We start from the raw sequence: 16,500 nt of genomic DNA on the forward strand, positions 1-16,500 counted from the left end.
GGTGGTGCGCTGCATGAAAGGCAGATGACTTTGCTGAACTCTGAGTTGGTTTACTAGAGGAATTGAAGTCCTGCCTCCCTGAGAGGATCCTCGTTTATTTGAATGAGCAGAAAGTCTCCTCCTTAACCAACGCGGCCGTGCTCGCAGGTGAGTTTGTGCAGACGCACCGCGCCGTGTTTCCATCTGTGCGCGCAGACGCTCCTCCACCTGTTTTTGCCACTAAAAAGCCCAAATCTTTTTTTAGAAGTCCGCCGCGCTCAAAACCGCTTTCTGCAGAGAGCCGGGAGTGCTTCTACTGTCACCAAAAAGGACACGTCATCTCTAACTGTCCCGTGCTCCTGTTAAAGGAGAACTGTTGTATAGCCACAGGAGATGTTGCCGTTCAGGCCAAGAGGGGGCAGTATTGAGCCACACCAGGGGTTGAGCAGCGAAGCTGGACGGTGAGCTGCCGGCAGTTTGTACACGGCGTGAGCCGGCCATGGTTGGAGAATAAAGTCACACTTGAAGAGAACCCCGATCTTGTCTTTCATTCCTACAAGCTACTACATATGGCGACGAGGATAAAAGTGGTCAATCAGGGGGTCGACGTGTGCAAGGGGAGGTAGCTGCTACAGTTAACCAGGTGGCGGCGGAGAGGCTGGGAAACACGTGGCTATCAAGCTAGCAGAGAGGTTGGTGTGGACACTGGGGGAGACGATGGCAGCCACGGTGGGTTCGTTGGTCCAGTTTGACAGCAAGGAGCAGTCCTGGGAAGAGTACTGCAAAATTCTGGACCATTTTTTCATCGCAAATGGGATTGACGATGCGGATAAAAAGCGGGCGGTGTTGCTGAGCAGCGTGGGAGCGCAGACCTACGCGCTGATGAGGAACCTGCTTAGCCCGGTGAAGCCCGGAGAGCGATCGTACCAGGAGTTGGTGAGCCTGTTGAAGGACCATTTTCACCCCAAACCGAGCGAGATAACCCAGAGGTGGAAATTTAATACGAGGGACAGAAAGCACGTCAAAAGTGTGGGGGATTAAGTGGCTGAACTGAGGAAGCTGGCGCAGGACTGTAACTTTGGAGACACCTTGACCGTGATGTTGAGGGATCGGCTGGTCTGCGGCATCAATGACGACAGGATTCAGCGGAAGCTACTGGCTGAAGAAGGATTGACCTTCAACAGGGCGTTCAAGATGGCTGTGGCCATGGAGGCTGCTAGCCGGGACATGGAGGATCTGCGGAGCAGTGGGGATCACAGACGAGGAGGTCTGACAGCAGCTCCGGTGTTGGCTGTGAGCGGCAGTCAGCAGGGGCCGCCGGGGGGCTCTAAAAAGTGCTTCAGATGCGGAGGGACTAATCATCTAGCAAATGACTGCAGGTTTGCCTCAGAGAAGTGTCACAACTGTGGTAAGATGGGACACATCAGAAGGGTCTGTAGGATGAGACTGGGGGACAGAGAAAAAAACAAGCAACTCAAAGGTGGGAGTGGGAGACGAACGAAACAGACGCATTATATGCAGGAGGAGATCAGCCGGAGTGACAGTGAAGGGGATGACATGTTTCACCTGACAGAGAGTGTTAAAACAATGTACAACATGAGAGATTAGATTCGAAGATCCTATAAGGACACAGTTGGTGGTAAACGGTAAAGTGGTGACCTATGAAGTAGACACCGGCTGTGGTTACACCATAATGTCAAAAAAATCTTTTGATGGGTTGTTTAAAGACAGTAAGAGACCAAAGTTGTTGACGTGTGGTTTGAAGTTAAAAACTTATGGGGGCCATGCAGTACCAGTGTTGGGGGCTGCCAAGGTGAAGGTGCAACATGGAGGCAGCGTGCAAAATCTGGCGGTGGTGGTGGTCAAAGGCTCAGGAACTAGTCTGTTGGGATTAAAGCTCTCAAGATAGATTGGGAAAAGGTGAACAGAGTGCAGGAGGGGGAGGAGGCACTTCAGGAAGTGTTGGTAAAACATGAAACAGTTTTTAAAGAGGAGCTTGGGAAGTTGAAAGGGTTTTCAGCAAAAATATGTGTGAAAAAGGAAGCAAATCCTCAGTTTTACAAACCACGCTCTGTTCCATTTGCTATGAGACACAAGGTGGAGCAAGAATTAGAGAGGCTCTTAAAGGAGAAGATAATTGAGCCAGTGAAATTTTCTGATTGGGCTGCACCTATCGTTCCCATTTTAAAGCCTGAGGGTACTGTGAGGATTTGTGGGGACTATAAGTTAACAGTGAACAAAGTATCTGCATTAGAACAGTACCCTATTCCTAGGAAGGAGGACTTGATTGCATGCCTGTCAGGAGGAGAAAAATACACCAAGTTAGACATGAGTCATGCATATCAGCAGATCGTGTTAGATGAGGAGGCCAAGAAGTATGTTACAGTGAACACACCTAAAGGTTTGTTCACTTATACAAGGCTTCCTTTTGGAGTGAGTTCTAGCCCTGCCATTTTTCAGAGGACCATGGAGAATGTGTTACAGGGCATTCCAAATGTAGCCGTATATCTGGATGATATTATTTTGACAGGTAGAAGTGAAAAAGAACATATTCAGATTTTGGATCAAGTGCTCCAACGACTTAAGGAGTCGGGTCTGCGTTTAAAAAGGGGTAAGTGTCAGTTCTTGGAGAAGGAAGTCATTTTTCTGGGTCACAAAGTAGATCAAACAGGGCTTCACCCTCTCCCAGCTAAAGTGAAAGCAGTTCAAGAAGCTCCTTCACCCACGTCAGTGACAGAGCTAAAAGCTTATTTGGGATTGCTACATTTTTACAATCGGTTTTTACCTAATCTGTCTACTCTGTTGGCACCTCTACATAAGCTGCTCAGGAAAGATGAAAAGTGGGTGTGGGGTCCTGACCAAGAACGAGTGTTTAAGCTATCCAAAGAATTGCTGCAGTCAGATCGTGTTTTGGTGCATTATGATGAAAGGAAAGAGCTGATTCTGTCTTGTGATGCGTCTCCATATGGGGTGGGGGCAGTATTAGCTCACCGCGTGCCTGATGGGCAGGAAAAACCTATTGGGTTTGCGTCTCGCACCCTTGGGGCAGCTGAACGAAATTACTCTCAGCTGGATAAGGAAGGGCTGGCTGTGATTTTCGGAGTACAGTATTTCCACAAGTATCTGTACGGGAGGAAGTTTATTATTTGCACAGATCACAAGCCCTTGGTCAGTCTGTTAAATGAGATGAAAGCGGTCCCTCAGATGGCCTCACAGAGGATAATGAGATGGGCAGTTCTGCTGAGGGCATATGAATATGTCATATTGTACCGAGAAGGTAAGAAAAATGCTAATGCAGATGGGTTGAGTCGCCTCCCCATATCAGAAGAGTCAGACAAAGAAACACCTGAAGAACAGGTATTGATGATGGAGGAAATGCAAGGGCCGGCATTAAGGTCAGAGCAAATAAAAAAGTGGACAACCAAAGATCCAACCCTTGCTAAAGTACGAGAATACATTCAGAGGGGATGGCCCAACCACAAAAACAGTGAGTTGAAGCCTTTTGAAGTTCGAAAAGAGGAGTTGAGTGTGCAAGACGGTTGTGTTTTGTGGGGAGCAAGAACTGTGATGCCTGCCAGGGCCCAACCTTACATGTTAGAGCAGCTACATCCGGCTCATCCTGGGATGAGCCGGATGAAAGCATTGGCTAGGAGTTATGTCTGGTGGCCTCATATGGACTTGGACATAGAAAATAAAGTTAAAACGTGCACGGTGTGTCAGGAACACAGGAAGGCACCTGAACACGCTCCACTCCATCCTTGGGAGTGGCCTGATAAACCCTGGAGGAGACTTCACATTGATTATGCGGGTCCATTCATGGGAAAAATGTTTTTGATCATCGTGGATGCACATTCCAAGTGGTTAGATGTGCATCCTGTGGCATCCGCTACCGCTGCAGCTACAGTGGAGAGTTTGAGAAGCAGTTTTAGTACCCATGGCATTCCGGAGATGATCGTATCGGACAATGCTCAATGTTTTGTGAGTGAACGGTTTCAAGAGTTTGTTAGTCGCAATGGCATCACTCATGTGACAGCAGCACCTTATCACCCTTCATCCAACGGGTTGGCTGAAAGAGCAGTGCAGACATTTAAAGAACTCATGAAGAAAAGCAAAGGAGAGACGTTGGAGACCAAAGTAAACAGGGCTCTGTTTTCTTATCGCATCACACCTCAGACTACTACGGGGAGGTCTCCAGCAGAGCTGATGATGGGCAGAAAATTGAGGTGTCTGCTGGATTTTGTACATCCAGACTTGAAAGATAGAGTGGCCAGAAGGCAAGCAAAACAGAAAGAACACCATGATAAACATTGCAGACAGCGCACCTTTGAAGCTGGAGACCTGGTGTACACAAGAAACTACGCCAGTGGTCCACGGTGGATTCCTGGTTTGATTGAGGAGATGACAGGACCTGTGTCCTGCAGAGTTGTTCTGGGCAATAGACAGGTGGTCAGACGCCATGTGGATCAGTTGTTCCGGCGGATGGAGTCTGAAGGTCCTGGGGTGGTGACAGAAGCTGAGATACAGGATGAGGAATTGCTTCCATCAAGTGAGGTTTGAGTGTGGAAAAAAGTTCAGAGGGTGAGGGGGAAGTCACTGAGAGTGGAGGACGCAGCGGGTCAGAACAGAGCCACGACCTGGATGTGAGACGTTCACAGAGACCCAGGAAGCCCCCAGCGTACATGAAAGATTATGTAACGTGATTTTTTTGGGGGGGGTTTTTGGGGTTATTTGTTTTGGAGTTTATATAAAAAAAATGTGAATGTAACGGCGTTCTTTATGATGTTATTGTATGTTTTTGGGCCTTGTTTACTTAAGTTGAAGTGGTCCCCTTAAAAGGTGTATTTTTAGTCTAAGGGGGGAGAGGTATTGTATAGCCACAGGAGATGTTGCCGTTCAGGCCAAGAGGGGGCAGTATTGAGCCACACCGGGGTTGAGCAGCGAAGCTGAACGGTGAGCTGCCGGCAGTTTGTACACGGCGTGAGCCGGCCATGGTTGGAGAATAAAGTCACACTTGAAGAGAACCCCGATCTTGTCTTTCATTCCTACAAGCTACTACAAGAACAATCAAAGTCCCAAAGAGCCCAAAGGGGTCGGTTTTGTTCGATCTGGTCCTGTAAAATCGTCTACTGTCACTGATCATCCCTGTGGAAGAAAGTTTTCGCCCCTTCATCTTTAAAGGTTCTGTCTCCCTGACGGGGAAGGAGGAAGAGCAGGTGCCGATTTTAATTCTGCGCGACACCGGCGCAAGTCAGTCCCTTCTCCTTGTCAGTGTTTTCCCATTATCTTCTAATTCTTCCTGTGGGTTTGACACACTTGTGTGGGGCGTGAACGTGAATGTCATTCGGGCTCCGACGCATAACGTGTTTTCATGTTCGCCACTTTTTTCTGGGCCGGCAAAAGTCCTGCTCCGTGCTCAGTTACCTGTGTGTGGGGTTGCCATGATCTTAGGAAATGATCTGGCTGGGGAAAACGTTTTTCCTGCCCCAGAAGTTCTGGAAAACCCAATGACTCAGAACCCCGAACCTGCTCAAGTTGCTGCCAGCGAACCCTTTCTGTTTCCTGCTTGTGCTGTTACGCGTGCACAGACGAAAAAAATGAGTGATGTTGTGGATTTGTCTGATTCATTTCTCTGTAATCCAGATGTTTCTGAACATGCTAAAGCTGAACCTGAGTCAAATGTAATGCCTAACCTGCCATTTAATGAAGCAACACTTTCGTTTGATGTTGACAAAAATGAATTTGTTCGTGTCCAGAAAGCTGATCCATCTCTTGCCAAATGTTTGTCTGCTGCTAATTCAAATGAAGAGAAATCATCTTATGCTTTCAACAATGGACTTTTGGTTCATAATTGGTTTCCTCCCGCTCTTGGTAATTTGGGATGGAATGTTGTTCAGCAAACCGGAGAAGTATCGTTGACAGATTCTCAGCCTAGCCCATGATGGACCATCTGGTCATTTGGGGGTAAAGAAAACATACCATCTCATTTTGCGTCATTTTTTTTGGCCGGGCTTGAAGTCCGATGTGATTAAATATTGTCGTTCATGTCACATTTGTCAGATGAGTGGAAAACCAAACCAGGTTGTTCCACCTGAACCTTTGCACCCAATTCCTGCAATAGGTGAAACGTTTGAACATCTCATCCTAGACTGTGTGGGTCCACTACATAAACCAAATCAGGGCATCAGTACCTTCTGACCCTGATGTGTGCTGCAACACGCTACCCAGAAGCAAGAGCCAAAGCTATAATTAAAGCTCTGGTTAACTTCTTCTCCACATTTGGTTTTCCACAATCCATACAGTCTGATCAAGGGTCAAATTTCACTTCAAAGCTCTTTGGACAGGTTATTAAATCACTTTCCATTAAACATAGGTTGTCAAGTGCTTATCATCCACAGTCACAAGGCGCACTGGAAAGATTCCACCAAACATTGAAAAATATGCTGAAGAAATTCTGCTTAGACTCTAGTAGAGAGTGGGATGAAGGTCTGCCTTTTTTGATGTTAGCCACCTGAGAGAGAGTTCAGGAATCCACTGGATTCAGCCCAGCAGAGCTCGTGTTTGGTCACACTGGTCCTTTAAAACGTTTGAAACATTCTGTCTGATTCTGGTGATGCCAAACAAAATGTGTTAGATTATGTTAGTTCTTTCAGGGAAAGGTTGCATCGAGCTTGTGAAGTGGCTCGCAGCAATCTGTCTGTGTCACAGAAAAAAATGAAAAGAACATTTGATCAGAAGGTTGTGCAAGGACATTTTGACATTGGAGATAAAGTTCTCACCTTTCTCCCTGTTCCTGGTTCAGGTCTCCAGGCAAAATTTAGTGGACCATATATGATCCAAGAAAAACTCAGTGAAACTGATTAAGTTGGGAGCACTCCAGACAGATGCAGGAAATCCAGAGTGTGCCACATTAACATGTTGAAGCCTTATGTGGACCGTACTGTGGGAGTTGTTGCTTCTCTGTCCACTATAGGTTCCCATCTCAGTACAGTCCAGAAAGTGACGGTCTTAGACAGGTCCCGTCATGTTCTCGACTTCAAAATTCAGAAATACTGGATGATTTAGCATCTTACCTAAGTCACCTAAGTAAGTCTGCACAGGAGGACATTTTCAGACTAATCCATAACCACATCTCTCTTTTTTCAGATAATCCGTCCCGTACTTCTGCAATATCCCATGACATTGATGTTGGTGAACATTTTCTGATCAAACAACATGCCTATCGTGTTAACCCAACCAAATGTGCACAGCTCCAACAGGAAGTTAAATACCTGTTGGAAAACAGATTGGCTATAACTAGTTCCAGTTCCTGGAGTTCTCCCTGTCTGCTTGTACCCAAGCCTGACAAAACCGTTCGATTTTGCACAGATTTCAGAAAACCAGACTCATACCCTCTACCAGGCATGGAAGATTGTGTGGACCGAGTTGGTTCAGCACCTTTTGTTACCAAGTTAGATCTGCTAAAAGGCTATTGGCAAGTTCCATTGACCCCTCGTGCATCCGAAATATCTGCTTTCGTTACTCCTGATCATTTTTTGCAGTACACTGTCACGCCGTTTGGTCTTAGAAATGCACCTGCCACTTTTTCAACGTCTCATGAACAAAGTTCTTTCAGGAGTACAGAACTGTGAAGTCTACCTTGATGACATTGTTGTCTATTCTAAAACCTGGAAAGAACATTTAAAACATTTGACTGGTGTTTTTGAGCGGCTAAGTAGAGCTTCGCTCACCTTGAACTTAGCCAAATGTGATTTTGGTAAAGCTACTGTAACCTATTTGGGGAAAGAAGTAGGTCAGGGTCAAATTCGTCCTCTGACTGCAAAAGTTCAGGCTATCCTCGATTTTCCAGCTCCTCAGAACCACAAAGAACTCCGACGTTTCTTAGGAATGGCGGGGTACTACCGAGGTTTCTGCCTTTGCAGATGTTGTGGCTCCCTTAACAAGCCAGACTAGTGTCCGTAAACCTTTTGTTTGGTTGCCTGAAGGCCAGAATGCATTTAACTCTGTCAAAGCTCTCCTTTGCAGTGCTCCTGTCCTGGCTGCTCCTGATTTTGAGCATCCCTTCAAGTTAGAAGTCGATGCCAGTGATTGTGGTGCTGGGGCAGTTCTGCTGCAGGAAGATGAACATGGTGTTGAGCATCCCCTTTGTTATTTTTCAAAGAAGTTTACCATTCATCAAATACGGTACAGTACAATTGAGAAAGAAGCTCTTTCTTTGTTGCTGGCACTCCAGCACTTTGAAGTTTACATTGGTTCTAATTCCCATCCGATTACAGTTTACACTGACCACAACCCTCTAGTGTTTTTGAACAGGATGCAAAACTCGAACCAGAGACTAATGAGATGGTCACTGATGGTTCCGGGGCCTGCTTCAGAAAGGAGGTTCGACCAACTCTGAGGTTAAACTTGAACTCTGAGTTGGTCAATCGAGAGATTAACAACTCTGAGTTTTCTGTTTCAGAGAAGCTGATCAGAGTTAAGTCAATCAACTCTGAGTGGACTGATTCGGAGGTGAGCGTGCGCACCGCGACTATAAGAAGCCATTATCAATGGAGCGCAGATATTACGAGTCACCATGGCAACCGTGAAAAAAAGAGGTCTGCCTATTTTTTGCCAGCTGAACTTGACGTGCTGCTGCAGAGTTACAGTGAATATGAGCACATATTCCAGAAGAAAAGCAACACCGCTGCATCTGCAAAACAGAGACAGTTAGCGTGGAAAACATAGCTGCTCAAGTTAATGCCTAAGTTTGCATTTAAATCATTGTTATAAAATATTGGCTGTAATAACTTTTTAAATAGCGTACAGTGTGAAATAAAAAATGGTGATATTTAGGTGTACTTTTGAAGTGTTATTCCTGGTATAAATGCATGAAATGCTGCATAGTGTACAGAACCAATCTGGGGGAAAATGCATTTAACGTCGGTAATGTTTAGAGGACTTTTTTGTTAACCTTCCCCTCTTGCAAGCGTTGGTCAGTTTAATATTAATCCATGCAATTGTGTTTTTAAAAGTGAACTTTTGTCTACTGTTGAACCTTTCGCTGCGCAAAGACTTCCTTCTTTTCTCTCGTCTTTCCGACCGTGGTCAGAAGCGCAGGGGAGATTTCCTTCAGGGCCGAAGGGAATTCTCCTTCGGGGTTCACTTCCCGTTGGAAACCCTCAACCTCCAGAGCGGATTAAGAATGACTCCAAAACAGTTATTCTGGGAATGACACCTTCTCTTTATTTAACTAAGTGCTCCGTCCTCTGAACACACAATATATTCCACGCACACCCCCCCCCATCTGCACCTGCACTCGCCCCTCCCCTTGTCTCTCGTGGCTCGCACCCCGCTCAGCACACACACGCTGCAACACTACCCTTGTATTGATCAAGTGGAATAGGTTTATATGGGATTAAGAAAGTAAGCAGTGCTAGCAAATTGTGTTTCCAAAAAATAATTGTTACATTAATCTAATTCAATGTCCCTGATTTCATTTTCATGTAGATGCAACCCTGCAGGAATTAAAAGAACATGGCAGCAGCTAAAAGTGAAAAAAAAAAATCGAGTCTAGGTCTCAGAATCCTCGCACGAGGTAAATGTAATTCTCTACGAATTAATGCAGCCTCCTCGTCTATTGGGTCCTCCAAAAAAGAACAAGCCATTCTTGTCACTTAGACCGTCTCTGTGTGACGGACATTTGGGCAATGAAGGTTAAAGCGAAAAATACCGCTTCGTCTTTAAAAAGGGGAGGGGACCGGCAGAAACCTTGAGTTTAGAGAATAAAACCTGCTCCCGACCAGGTTAGGTTCACAGCATAAGTAACCATGGACACTGACTCCGAGTATAAGTTACCTCTCGTTCAGAAACGGGTTTGACTTACTCTGCTTTCTCTGGTTTAACAAACCTCCCATTCTGAAACGGAAAACCCAGAGTTTCCCTGATTTCAGGGTTAACGCACTCAGAGTTTACACTTAACCTCCTTTCTGAAACAGGCCCCAGGACTTTAATCTTAATAGTAAACACTAAAAGGGAGCTGAGATTTTGGTAGCGGATGCTCTTTCATGCAGCATCCACTCAACCTAAGCGATGGCTTCTGGGGGGGCAGAAGTTTTCTCTTAGGTTGGGGGGTGTTACGGCTGTGGCCGTACTATTGTTTTGTTTGTATGTTTGGAATGTTTTTCTGTATGTTTTCTTTGGGGAGGGTCTGTCTTTCCTTTTCCCTCCTCTATAGTGCCAATTAGATTCCACCGTGTCCGGACCACCTGATTGGCTGAGGACTTTAAAAACTGCCACCTCATCTGTTGAAGCTCCTCCCCCTCCAGCTGGCAGCAGCAGAGCATTAGAACAAACATTGTTAGAGTTTATTGATCCTGGGGCCTGTTTCAGAAAGGAGGTTCAACCAACTCTGAGGTTAAACTTGAACTCTGAGTTGGTCAATCGAGAGATTAACAACTCTGAGTTTTCTGTTTCAGAGAAGCTGATCAGAGTTAAGTCAATCAACTCTGAGTGGACTGATTCGGAGGTGAGCGTGCGCACCGCGACTATAAGAAGCCATTATCAATGGAGCGCAGATATTACGAGTCACCATGGCAACCGTGAAAAAAAGAGGTCTGCGTATTTTTCTCCAGCTGAACTTGACGTGCTGCTGCAGAGTTACAGTGAATATGAGCACATATTCCAGAAGAAAAGCAACACCGCTGCATCTGCAAAACAGAGACAGTTAGCGTGGGAAACATAGCTGCTCAAGTTAATGCCTAAGTTTGCATTTAAATCATTGTTATAAAATATTGACTGTAATAACTTTTTAAATAGCGTAAGGACTGAAATAAAAAATGGCGATATTTAGGTGTACTTTTGAAGTGTTATTCCTGGTGTAATTTCATGAAATGCTGCATAGTGTACAGAACCAATCTGGAGTAATTGTTACATTAATCTAATTCAATGTCCCTGATTTCATTTCCATGTAGATGCAATCCTGCAGGAATTAAAAGAACATGGCAGCAGCTAAAAATGAAGTATAAAAACATAATTCAATCAGGTCAAATGTGAGCATGTCATGGATGTAGGCTTTGTTGACAATATTTGACATATGAAACATCTACATAGCAATACATACCTAATGTTGTTTTCATTGTATATATGGAATTGACTGCAACGAAAAACGGTTACGCTCAAACAAAAACGTTTGGGGAAATGACAAAAAATCGAGTCTAGGTCTCAAAATCCTCGCAGGAGGTAAATATAATTCTCCATGAATTAATGCAGCCTCCTCGTCTATTGGGTCCTCCAGAAAAGAACAAGCCATTCTTGTCACTTAGACCGTCTCTGTGTGACGGACATTTGGGCAATGAAGGTTAAAGCGAAAAATACCGCTTCGTCTTTAAAAAGGGGAGGGGTCCGGCAGAAACCTTGAGTTTGGAGAATAAAACCTGCTCCCGACCAGGTTAGGTTCACAGCATAAGTAACCATGGATACTGACTCCGAGTATAAGTTACCTCTCTTTCAGAAACGGGTTTGACTTACTCTGCTTTCTCTGGTTTGACAAACCTCCCATTCAGGGTTTCCCTGATTTCAGGGTTAATGCACTCAGAGTTTACTCTTAACCTCCTTTCTGAAACAGGCCCCTGGTCATTTGGGTTGGCTATTTTTGTATGATTTTGAGTTGTCGTTGTAAATAAATTCCCAGCTTAATTTCAGTCTGGGTCTGGTGAGGGTTTTTGGAGTCATTGGTGAATCTAGTTTTTCTTTTTACCTTTATGTTACTCCCATTTACAAACTCCTAGACAGGGGTGTAACAGTTGTAATTATTATGGGTAAATTCTATATACATAAATGTCCATTCCTTAAAATCAAACCTTTTTTTTCTACGTTTCATAAGGAACTCTCCTCTTTTTTTTTCATCTGTAAACTTCATGGAAAACAAACCTTCTATGGAACTTCAAAATATCGTATGTAACTGTCAGCTTTTTGATAGCCCCCTAAGCTAAGAATCATTCCAATGTCTATGTAAACCCTCCGTTTTTTAATTTATTTATTTATTTGTATTTTTTTTATTTTAATGTATTGTGTTTCATTTTTCTTTCTGTATTATTGGTAAAACTTTTACTTTATTTTATCTTGCATTTGTTGTTTGTACACATCCAGTACTTTTTTCGACGTTTCTATACTTTGCATAATTGTATACAATTGTCACAAACGGTTAACCTCAATTGTCTTTTTCAAAAAAAAAAAGCTGTTTTCTGCAAAGTCCCGCCCCTTTAACTGTCTCCACCAATCATTCTTGGAGGCTTAATCACATGTCATCAGTCTGACCAATCAGAAGTGGTTAAAGTCTTCACTTCCTTGTTCTGATTCTGCTCATAAAGTCTCTCAGTTCCAACATAAATACCAGCTAAAGCTCGTCTTTAGCGGTGTAGCTTTCCACAGAATCCGGTGTCAGACCGTGGAACAAATGAACAAAACCATGAAGCTCAGAGAAGAGAGTCTGTCTGACATCACTACATCTCCCATGATGCATTGGGCTAAAGGGACAGCGTCTCTCTTCCCTGTTAAACGTCTTAAACCACAACAAACACACATCAGTTTTTTTTATTCTCTAACTTAACTTTTATTCCATCTTTTAGAAAAAACAGCTGCAGCTTCCAGCTTTTTCTGCCAAAGTTATCCCAAAAATGCATGTGACATGGGGGGGGGGGGGGGGGGGGGGGCTGTCGATCAATACAGACTGAGTTTCTGCGTTTTTTTCTTTTTTTTTGGATGCTGGTGTGCCGCGGGATTTTTGTCAAGGTTAAAGTGTGCTGTGGCTCAAAAAAGGTTGAAAAACACTGGTGTGAGGAGACCCCCCCCCCCCACATTGGTTGGAAGATTATGTCACATAATCCTGTTTATGTTGTGTATCAAAAGAGTACAGGAAAAGTAAAGTGTGTTTTATTTCAATTGTTACTTGCGCTGCATTTTATTTTGAGAAAAAAGGGAATATGTTGTGTTCTAATGTAGCCACTAGGGGGCGATGTAAGATATAAAAGAGGGAGGAAGTTTTTTTTTTTTTTAACTTGTTCTGTCCAACAGCTGAGCAAACAGATTAGAGCTGAAGGCTTTTTGTGTTGGACAGGTTTTACTATCACAAAAAGAGGTTATATAGCTTAGGGGAACCAGAGTGTAGCTTTGTATAAACCCCTTTTTGTCGTATTTTTTTCTTTTATTTATTTGTTACATTTAGTGTGTGTGGGGAGGGAGAGGGGAAGAATGTGAAAGGGGGGGGTGGGGGGGTGGAAGAGAGTAAAAGGAAGAAAGGTGAAAAGGTGGGGGATACAAGCACTGATTTGAATAAGTTATTATTTTAAGCTGTAACAATTATACCAGATCTGCTGGAAAGACAAATGTTACATCAAAGGTGAAAATCTGAAGACATCTGTCCATCAATACACTGTGGGTTAGGAAGAGGGATGAAGCAGACAGGGAGTGTGGCAGTGTGCACGTGCACGTGGGGGTGGAGATACATGCACGCTGCCGAAGTGAACCGTGTGTTCATGAGGGGAACCAGATCCTACCCAGCCAGACCAGGAGAGGGGAGGAGAGACCCCCAGGCCAGGAACCCCCCCGGTATCCGGGCCCAGGCGGCCCGGGAATGGGGGAGGAGGGGACTGCCCACCCAACCAGCCAGGCGCAGAGAAGGCCCCCCTACAGGGGCCCCCCCAATGCCCAAAGGCATAAGCGAACCCGCCGTCCGGCCCCCAGGCCACGAGACAGGAGCGCATAGCCGTACCAGGCGGCAGCCATGGGGGCCACTGGGCGCCGGACATCGAGACACGGGCAAAGGACAAGGCCAGTGCCCCGAGAACCCATAAGACCCCCGGCACCCGACCTGAGCAACCCAGAGACCGCTGCGCACCCACAGCCTCCCCCACATAACCCTACTCACTGCAACCCTCCTCCCCCGTCATATTATCTGAGCCCCCCTCCCCAACCCCCTCAATGCCCTCCCCCCTCTGTGATGGGGAGGGAAAGCCCCAGGGGATCCCAGCGAGCCAGCCCCCAGGTCCGTCTGACCCAGGCACTCTCGCACACATACTCACAATCTTACTTTACTCACGCAGTAACCCCCCCTGGCCGACCGACCCCCAGCGCCGTGTGCCCGACCATCACCACAGCCGACAGTATACCCATAAGCCCGGCCGCCCTGAGAGGACCACGCGGGTAAAGACCGGGCACCCCCCCCCGACCCCACCCATGTATGGAGGTGTGGGAGTGCTGTGTGTGTGCTGCAGGTAAAATAGGAGGTCTCCAGTGTGGGGGCCCCACCGCTGCCAAGCCGCAGAGCCCCCCACTCTGGGGTCCCTCTGTGTGTGGTGTGTATCTGCTGTATGTGTGCTGCTAGCATGCAGTGTGTGTGTCTAAAGAGGAGGTTAAAATTGTGTGTGTGTGTGGGGGGGGCCAGCGAAAGGTAGGCACGGTTGTTTCACCGTGCCCCCCTCCACCAGACCCTCTCCATAAGCCCCTATATGAATCAGAGTGTCTAATATGCAAGTAAAAGCGGGATGGAGGGTGGGCGCCAACGCGACCCCAGAGAGAGACCCCCCCCCCCCAGTGAGCCCCGCCAGCATACCCCACCCATCCAGTTCCCAGCCCTATGTGCCTGTGTGCAACATTTGTTTGGGTGGGAGCGGGGAGGAGCAGGCGGATGGGCACAACCGGGGGAAGAAGGCTCCCCCGAGCATCCGGCACCCCCAGCCAGCCACGGTAGGCGCCCCCCCCTCCCAGTCAAGAGGCGGCAACCCAGCCGCAGATTGAGGGCAGAGCCCATTAGCGCCGAGAGACAGCCAGCAAGGGAGGGGCCCGTTGCAAAAACGGAGGGATAGGAGGTCCAGCCCCACCATTCATGCCCTGACCCTGGCACTAGCACACTGCGCCCCAGCCCCCTCTCCCCCCAAAAAAAAACATAAAATAAAAAACAAATAAAATAAATTCAGTCATTGTTTCACTGAAATTGTTTTTAGGAATATTTTGCCATCATTTTCAGTGTCAACTGATGGGAAAATGTTGTCCCACTGAATTTGGTTGGCTTCCTTCTTCCTTTTGGGGTCACAAGGCTGCTGGAGCCTATCCCAGCCACTTTTGGGGGAAGGCAGAGGATGCCCCGGACAGGTCGCCAGTCTAGGCCCAAACATTCCAACTGAATTTGGTTTGACCATTGGACTTTATGGCACTGCAAAGTGCTTTTATGTCAATCAAGACTCCACCCCCTTTTTAGATCCCTCCCTGTCTTTTCTGTAGATGTTATAACCAGGAGTATTCAGAGCTGCTGACAGGGAATTCTGATTGAGCCAGGATTCCGATAAACAGAGAATGTCCAGGTTTGAGGCCCTCCCCTCGGTGTGACGTGGCGCGGTCCCGGGCATGGATGTATGTCTTCAGATAATGCCAAACAGATGGTGATGATTACAGCATTAGTCCATTGTAGACGTGACGTTGTCTTGGTGTTTTTCCGTGTTTTAGGGTAGATTGAAAGATAAACAGGAGTCATAGCAGCAGATGATTCCCATAGCCAATGCTTGGCCTGACAAAGCTGATCGTGTCTTTGTCCATTCTGCTGAAATGCATCTTTACATGAATGAAAAGTTGTTGCTGAATCTTGTTGGAAGCATTTTAAGTCTAAATCAGCGGTAGATGGGATCAACCCAATACACAAGGTGTAAAGAAGGAGAGCTGTGACCACACCAGCAACACTTGCGGCCATCTTGTCACAGTTTTGGGATCTACATGTATATCTATAGTGATTTAGATCTCCATAGATATAGATATATATCTATATAGAGGTAGATATAGATATATCTACCTCTATATAGATATATATCTATATATATTTGACAGAGAGAGAGAGAGAGAGAGAGAGAGAGAGAGAGAGAGAGAGAGAGAGAGAGAGAGAGAGAGAGAGAGAGAGAGAGAGAGAGAGAGAGAGAGAGAGAGAGAGAGAGAGAGAGAGAGAGAGAGAGAGAGAGAGAGAGAGAGAGAGAGAGAGAGAGAGAGAGAGAGAGAGAGAGAGAGAGAGAGAGAGGCCTTTCTGCACAGGTGTCTGGGGGGGTCCTGGCTGCCACTGCTAGCTCACCTGATGGTGGCAGCTTGGGGTAGCAGTGACTGGTGTTCCCCCAGTACCCATGGTATCTGCTGGACATGTGTTTGGTGGTTTACACCCATGAATGTGTGAGTTGAACACAATTACCCCCCCCTCTTTACCATTGCCCCCCATCTCTAATATCAAAATAGAAACAAAGCTTTTGTTTGAGTGATGTTGGTGACTTTTCACAGACATGCATCCATGTTAAATCTACCAAATGTTTGTTGACCTTTGAACTTCCAGAGATGAGGCCATCTTGAATTTTCCAGTAGAATCCCCTCTACTGTCTTCTAAGTTCAAACTCCTCTCAGAGATTCTGATCCATCTCCCCCAGACATTTTCACTGGAATATTGGGAAAAATTAACCCTCATTCTATCCTATGACCCCCCCCCTTCCATTGAGGTGTTCCCCCTACCATGACAAA

General features: G+C 46.0%; 1 long non-coding RNA gene across 1 annotated transcript; it reads left to right on the forward strand.

Moving 5' to 3' along the window:
• Nucleotides 1-26: 26 nt before the first annotated feature.
• Nucleotides 27-5,000, forward strand: LOC144990510 (uncharacterized). Its single transcript, XR_013654479.1, has 2 exons — nt 27-147; nt 245-5,000. It is a non-coding gene; the product is annotated as an uncharacterized LOC144990510 (long non-coding RNA).
• The last annotated feature ends 11,500 nt before the right edge of the window (nt 5,001-16,500 follow it).

This window comes from Oryzias latipes, chromosome 2 (genome assembly GCF_053564925.1).
Source record: "Oryzias latipes strain Hd-rR chromosome 2, Olatipes_Hd-rR_3.1".
Lineage (NCBI taxonomy): Eukaryota > Metazoa > Chordata > Actinopteri > Beloniformes > Adrianichthyidae > Oryzias > Oryzias latipes.